The sequence below is a fragment of the Dermochelys coriacea genome, chromosome 28 (assembly GCF_009764565.3).
Source record: "Dermochelys coriacea isolate rDerCor1 chromosome 28, rDerCor1.pri.v4, whole genome shotgun sequence".
Classification (NCBI taxonomy): domain Eukaryota; kingdom Metazoa; phylum Chordata; order Testudines; family Dermochelyidae; genus Dermochelys; species Dermochelys coriacea.
The window spans coordinates 6,135,204-6,141,811 of record NC_050095.1 but is presented as its reverse complement, the minus strand read 5'-3'; the positions used below and the strand labels follow the sequence as shown (position 1 = coordinate 6,141,811).

Below are 6,608 nucleotides of genomic sequence, written 5' to 3'. Positions count from 1 at the left end.
ACTGGACAATCTCTACGTAAAAGAATGAATGGACACAAATCAGACGTCAAGAATTATAACATTCAAAAACCAGTTGGAGAACACTTCAATCTCTCTGGTCACTCGATCACAGACCTAAGAGTGGCTATACTTCAACAAAAAAGCTTCAAAAACAGACTCCAACGAGAGACTGCTGAATTGGAATTAATTTGCAAACTGGATACAATTAACTTAGGCTTGAATAGAGACTGGGAATGGATGAGTCATTACACAAAGTAAAACTATTTCCCCATGGTATTTCTCCCTCCCACCCCACCCCCCACTGTTCCTCTGATATTCTTGTTAACTGCTGGAATTAGCCTACCTTGCTTGTCACCATGAAAGGTTTTCCTCCTTTCCCCCCCTGCTGCTGGTGATGGCTTATCTTAAGTGATCACTCTCCTTACAGTAAAAAGAAAAGGAGTACTTGTGGCACCTTAGAGACTAACAAATTTATTAGAGCATAAGCTTTCGTGAGCTACAGCTCACTTCATCGGATGCATTTGGTGGAAAAAACAGAGGAGAGATTTATATACACACACACAGAGAACATGAAACAATGTTCTCTGTGTGTGTGTATATAAATCTCTCCTCTGTTTTTTCCACCAAATGCATCCGATGAAGTGAGCTGTAGCTCACGAAAGTTTATGCTCTAATAAATTTGTTAGTCTCTAAGGTGCCACAAGTACTCCTTTTCTTTTTGCGAATACAGACTAACACGGCTGCTACTCTGAAACCTCTCCTTACAGTGTGTATGATAAACCCATTGTTTCATGTTCTCTGTGTGTGTGTATATAAATCTCTCCTCTGTTTTTTCCACCAAATGCATCCGATGAAGTGAGCTGTAGCTCACGAAAGCTTATGCTCTAATAAATTTGTTAGTCTCTAAGGTGCCACAAGTACTCCTTTTCTTTTAACTTTAATTTGTTAAAACTTGAGAGTGGCAAAAGGCAAATCGCCCTGGGGGGATTGAATGAAAAGCAAGTTTGGAGACCAGCCCAGAAAAATCAGTCAGGCTGGAGGTCAGATGATGCGCAGAATAACCGTCTGCTCCAAAAAGAAGAAAAAGTCAGAATGAAAAATCCAAATTAGGACACACAGTCACAAGCATGGCCAGTGCAATACTCGAAACACAGGTGTCATGGAGAAAAGAGAACTGGAGACATTCATGGCAGCTAAGTCCATTAATGGCAATGAGCCAGGCTGGGGAAGGAACGGTGTCCCTAGCCTCTGTTTGCCAGAGGGTGGAGATGGATGGCAGGAGAGAGATCACTTATTGCTAAAACTACAAGGAGTCCCGTAGAAAGAACGAGGAGGCCTTGTGGCACCTTAGAGACTAACGAATGTATTTGAGCATAAGCTTTCGTGGGCTAAAACCCACTTCATCAGATGCATGGAGTGGAAAATAGAGGGGGGAGATTTGATATACACAGAGAACATGAAATCTCCCCACTGTATTTTCCACTGCATGCATCCGACATGGGGGCCGATGCTGGGAAGAAGGGTCCTGTCGCCTAGAGCCTGAGGGCATGTGGCCACTGCCAGAGCAAGTGGCCGACCTGCGGCACGGCTAGGGCTTGGACAGGAGATCTGGGACATGTGAGGAACAGACTGTGAACTTCCCTGATGTTCTAGAGACGCTGGCTGTGATGTCCCCATGTCACAGAGTGGGGTGGGGTGTTTTCCTTTCACCTTTCCCGTATTGTCCTTATTTTTTAACACTGGTTGCTGTTTATATGTTATATGTTATATGTTAAAGTATGCTTGTTTGTACTGTATGTAATGATCAGTGGGTCAGGGAAGCATCCAGTGCAGAGAGAACACCCCGGAGTGGGGACACCCTACCCCTGCCCTAAGTGACCATGACAAGATTGGGGGTCAAGCTCCCCAGGAATCCTGGACCCAGCCTTGTTGGGGTTGCAAGGACTTTGCCACGCAGGAGAGTGGAAGAAAAGTCCTCGAGGTCAGGGAGGGCTCTGGGTAAAGGAAATGGGAGTTAGGACTCAGATCCTTTCGCTAGCCCACTTCACCGGGGTAGTGCATAAGCCAGGAAAGTTCCCCACAATAGCAGGAGCGTTTCCCCGCTCACATAAGCATAAAACTCAGCTCGGCACTGGCCACGAATGGGAGACAAGAATTGTCCCACTGAACCATGAGTTTGCAAAATATAAAAAAGGGACCTGTGCCTTATGGCCCCTGCTCTGCTGCAGGGCACAGGGGTGAGGCGGACGCTCCCGGGAGCGCCGTGTTTCTGGTCAGAATGGAATTGTCTGGCAGTTACTGAATTCACACTATGGGGATTAGTGGGTTCTATTTAAATATGCCCTTTGAGGGTTTGGAGCAATGCTGGAGAGGTTAAATTGCACAGAGCTGGGGAGCAGGGTGTGGTCCCAGATAAGTAGTAGTTGTGCTCAGGTGAGACCGAGCAGGTGTGGGGATTGTGCAAGGTGTGGTGCTTTCCTGCACCTATAATGCTTAATAAAACCCCATTTTGAAAGCACCCATGGCTGGAAATGGAACAAGAGCTCTTTGAACTCAGGTGTGTCCTTCATAACTCTCAAGAAACTAGCTCCAACAATCCTTGAGCATGGGGAGTATAGCTCAGTGGTAGAGCATTTGACTGCAGATCAAGAGGTCCCTGGTTCAAATCCAGGTGCTCCCTGGGCACTTGTTCTTTTTTTCATGGAAATACATTTTCATCGCCATCTCCAGTACGTTCAGGAATTCCACTGAATGGGGGGGCTTGAAATGAATTTAAACACTTAACATTTTCCTATGCAAATGTGTCAAAACTTCACAAACCTGTCCATCCGCTGAAATCAATTCCAGTCCTCTGAGGCTCTAGTTTGTGTTTTCATCCATTAAACAAAGGTATAATATGATGTACACTGGCAGGTCCTTGTTCTCCAGGAGCTATGCTGTGCAGAAAAACAAGAACCACATGCAGTTGGGGCTGAAGAGTCTGACGAGCAAAGGCACCTTGGTGCAGGCTAAAGTCACAATCACCTTCGCTCCTTCACATTCAGCCAGCAGCAGCTGGGCCCTCAGGACAAGGCATGAGAAAAAGCCAGTGGCTCTGAGCAGGAAAATAGCCACCAAGAAGCTGGTCAGAGCTGCCAGGATCCCCAGAAAGGCTGCCATGCCCAGGGCCAGAAATAGCCCTAAGAAAGCGGTGGCTGCAGCAGGGACCAGAACGGCAGAGAAAAGCTCCCAAAAGGTCAAAGCTGCCACACCCCAGAAGGTGCTCAACATCCCACCTAAAACCAAGCCAGGAGAGAGCCAAACCAAAGCCAACCCCAAAGCCAGGGCTAAGAAGTGAAGAGATTTCCATCGGGATAACTCCTGCCCCACAACAGCTCTTTTAAGAATCACCATGGGCCTCCCGGAGAGAGCCAGGTCCCTCAGTCAAACAGCCCCACGGAGAGTGAAGGGAGGTGGTGACAGTCGGGAGTGTTTCTCTTCCAGAGGGCAAGGGCTGTGTTTTGTGAAACACCTGTCAGGTGATGCACTGACAGGGCAGCTGCCCATAGCTCCCGCATGAACTCGTTCTCTTTGATCGGAAAGTCAAAGTCAGAACCAGCCCTAGCGGGAGTGTGTCCCTATCACTTCACCAGTTGTACAATAGACTGTGTCTGCATCTCATCTTTGATTAATCCCGGTTTTTAATTCCTTCCTATTCTGATAATTTCCCAGGACTCTGCCTCATTCCAACATCAGGTCACAGATAGAATACGGGGAGGAATGGGCTAGCTTGTGTTACGCTTGGAAAGAAAGGTGCCATAGAGTGTGACTGAAAACTCTGCTGGAGGTGGGCAGGAGCCTGTTAGAAAAATCAAATAGCCAAGCTTTACCAAACTGTTACACATTCAAACCTTTCTTTGTGCACACACTATAAATTGGTTTCAGAGTAGCAGCCGTGTTAGCCTGTATTCGCAAAAAGAAAAGGAGGACATGTGGCACCTTAGAGACTAACAAATTTATTTGAGCATAAGCTTTCGTGAGCCACCAAATGCATCCGATGAAGTGAGCTGTAGCTCATGAAAGCTTATGCTCAAATAAATTTGTTAGTCTCTAAGGTGCCACAAGTCCTCCTTTTCTTTTTACTATAAATTGGGGCTCTAATAAACGGCCACCTTCCTTGAACACAGATTACTGTTTTTTGTAACTTTCAGAGGTATTAAAAGAGAGCTTTTTAAAGATGTGCTTCTATTTCATGATCAGCAGCAGAATCTCTGTAACTTTAACAGAGCTGGGCGTGTCCGCATCTAACTAATTGCAGGGTTAGTGTAGTACCGGATAGTTAATTGCACAGTCTTGCTTCTCTAGTCTCACTTTCTGGTCTCATTGAACACTTGGGTGGAAAAGGCTAGGTATTTTCCCCTTTTATTTTCTCCTAAGAACTCTGTGACCTTGAGCATGTTACTATGAGTTCCCTGTAGGTCAGGAAGCTACCATCCCCTTGAAGTGGGTGGGGGAGTGGGCAGTTTGTAGAATCTGAAATAAAGGACCTTTTGTGCAGTAGTTTAGTCTTTGAGTGGGCTGGGACAAAAAACAGTAAATTTCAGTGCCAGACACCAGCATAATAGAAACTTTAAGTTACTGTGCATAAAATCAGTTGTTCTTGATGGGGGGGAGGATAGATCGATTACTAAAGAAACAAACTCTTGGGAAGTAGCCATAAGGACAAACCTTTCTGCGTTCTCATATGCTATCAGGGAATTGGCCCAAGAGGGCAGAGTTAAGGTTATCTGGTCATGTTCATTCCCTCTGTAGTCCCTGCTTTTCCAGAATTTGAGTTTTCCTGAACTCAGTGTTCTGGAGGGGTACGAGATACTCACAGGCAATGTTAACTCTGTGTTAACGAAAGTGACCAATAATGACACTAATCCCTCATTGCTGTAAATCCACTGACTCTAGTGTTCTCCTTCCCCATTTCTAGTTCCAAGAAAATAAGCAAATTAAAACAACCTTCAGAATGAAAATGCCATGAGAAAGTGGAAATGTGGGTAGCTTAAATAATTCAGTTAAGAGTGTGTGTGTTGTAAACGGCACAACAAATTAATTTTTAATCACATCTTTCTTAACTTCTTTATATATTATGTAGTACATTAACTATACCCAGTGAATTGTTCAGTGCAATATCTTTTTTATGTATTGCCCAGAACATATTTTAGAGTTGTTTAATGCACCCTACCCAGTGCACGTAAAGGTGTTTATTTCATTCTGTGAAGCACGTTGGTAGCTCAATTAATTGTTAATTTTCTCTGTGTGTGTGTGAAGCACAAGGCATTAATTTAGTAATGTTGAGAATGTTCCCTTCACCCTCCAGCACTGCCTCAGGATCACTTGCCCTTTGTAAATTAATCTGCTCCTGTGTCTCTAGGAGGGAAATAATGTTTTTGTGGGGGGCGGGGGGGGGGAAACCATTTATTTAATAACAGGGACTGATACCAAATGGCCACATGATGGCACCACATCAGGAATGAAAAGCAACAGGCTCCTGGTTTGCACATTGATGGTGAGAAGGGATTGAACTCAATTCCCTTCTGTTCACAGACACGTTTGTTTATTTCTCTGGGAGCCAAACATAAGTTTAAATGAATTTCTAGGGCTGACGAAAGGGGACTTTGGGATTGATGCAGCGTTTAGTGGTACAAATAGCACCATGGGCTGGCCAGAGAATGGACATAGACGCTGAGCTGCCTGGTAGCAAACCCTGGCTTCCCAGCTGCAACTGGGCCTGTGGCACATTTGGGTTTGGGGGTTTTGTGCCTGGCCCAGCACTGCTGGTAGAAGTGCTGATGCCATGAATGGCCGCATGGTGCTATAGCATGATGCCCACACACCCTACAGCAAAGAGGGGTCTTTCCACCTCCAGTTGTGATGCAGGGAGTACAGGAGTTAGTATCATCTGCCTGTTTTCAGGCTGTAATCTGTGGGCATCCTGCTCAGTGGGAGGGATCCCGGCAGCTCAGAGTCGGCTGGAAGAGGTCCCTGATTTAGCAGGTGGCCGCAGAATTTCCAATGCTCTGATGTCTCAGACAATCTCTCTCTCCCAAAGCCTCAGGCCTGCGGCCCCAGGGAAGACTCCTGCACTGCCTCCACTCCTTCCACGATCTGGAGAAGAGCTGCAAACCAGGCCAGGGCTGAGCCATGGGGCATGTGGTGCTAGGTGGGTGGCAGGGGCTGCAGGAGCCCAGAGCTGGGGCAGATTCTCTACCCAGAGAAAGGGGCTGAATGGGAAATGAAGATCAGACCCTTGGTAATAAGTCACCAGGACCAGATGGGATTCACCCAAGAGCTCTGAAGAAATTCAAATGTGAAATTGCAGGACTACTAACTGTGGTTTGTAACTGCATCTGATGAAGTGAGTAATAGCCCATGAAAGCTTATGCCCAAATATATTTGTTAGTCTCGAAGGTGCCACAAGGACTCCTCGTTGTTCTTGCTGATACAGACTGACACGGCTGCCACTCTGATAACTGTGGTTTGTAACCTATCATTTAAATCGGCTTCTGTACCCAATGACTGGAGCAGAGCTAATGTGATGCCAGTTTTTTAAAAAAGGGCTCCAGGGGTGATCTCGGCAA

The 6,608-nt window shown here is 46.0% G+C and overlaps 1 protein-coding gene and 1 non-coding gene across 2 annotated transcripts in view; both read left to right on the top strand.

Moving 5' to 3' along the window:
* LOC119849388 (zinc finger protein OZF-like) overlaps nucleotides 1-6,608 on the top strand; it is an 875,044-nt gene that overhangs the window by 72,553 nt on the left and 795,883 nt on the right. The gene's annotated exons all lie outside the window — the stretch shown is intronic.
* Nucleotides 2,609-2,680, top strand: TRNAC-GCA. The gene has a single exon. It is a non-coding gene; the product is annotated as a tRNA-Cys (tRNA).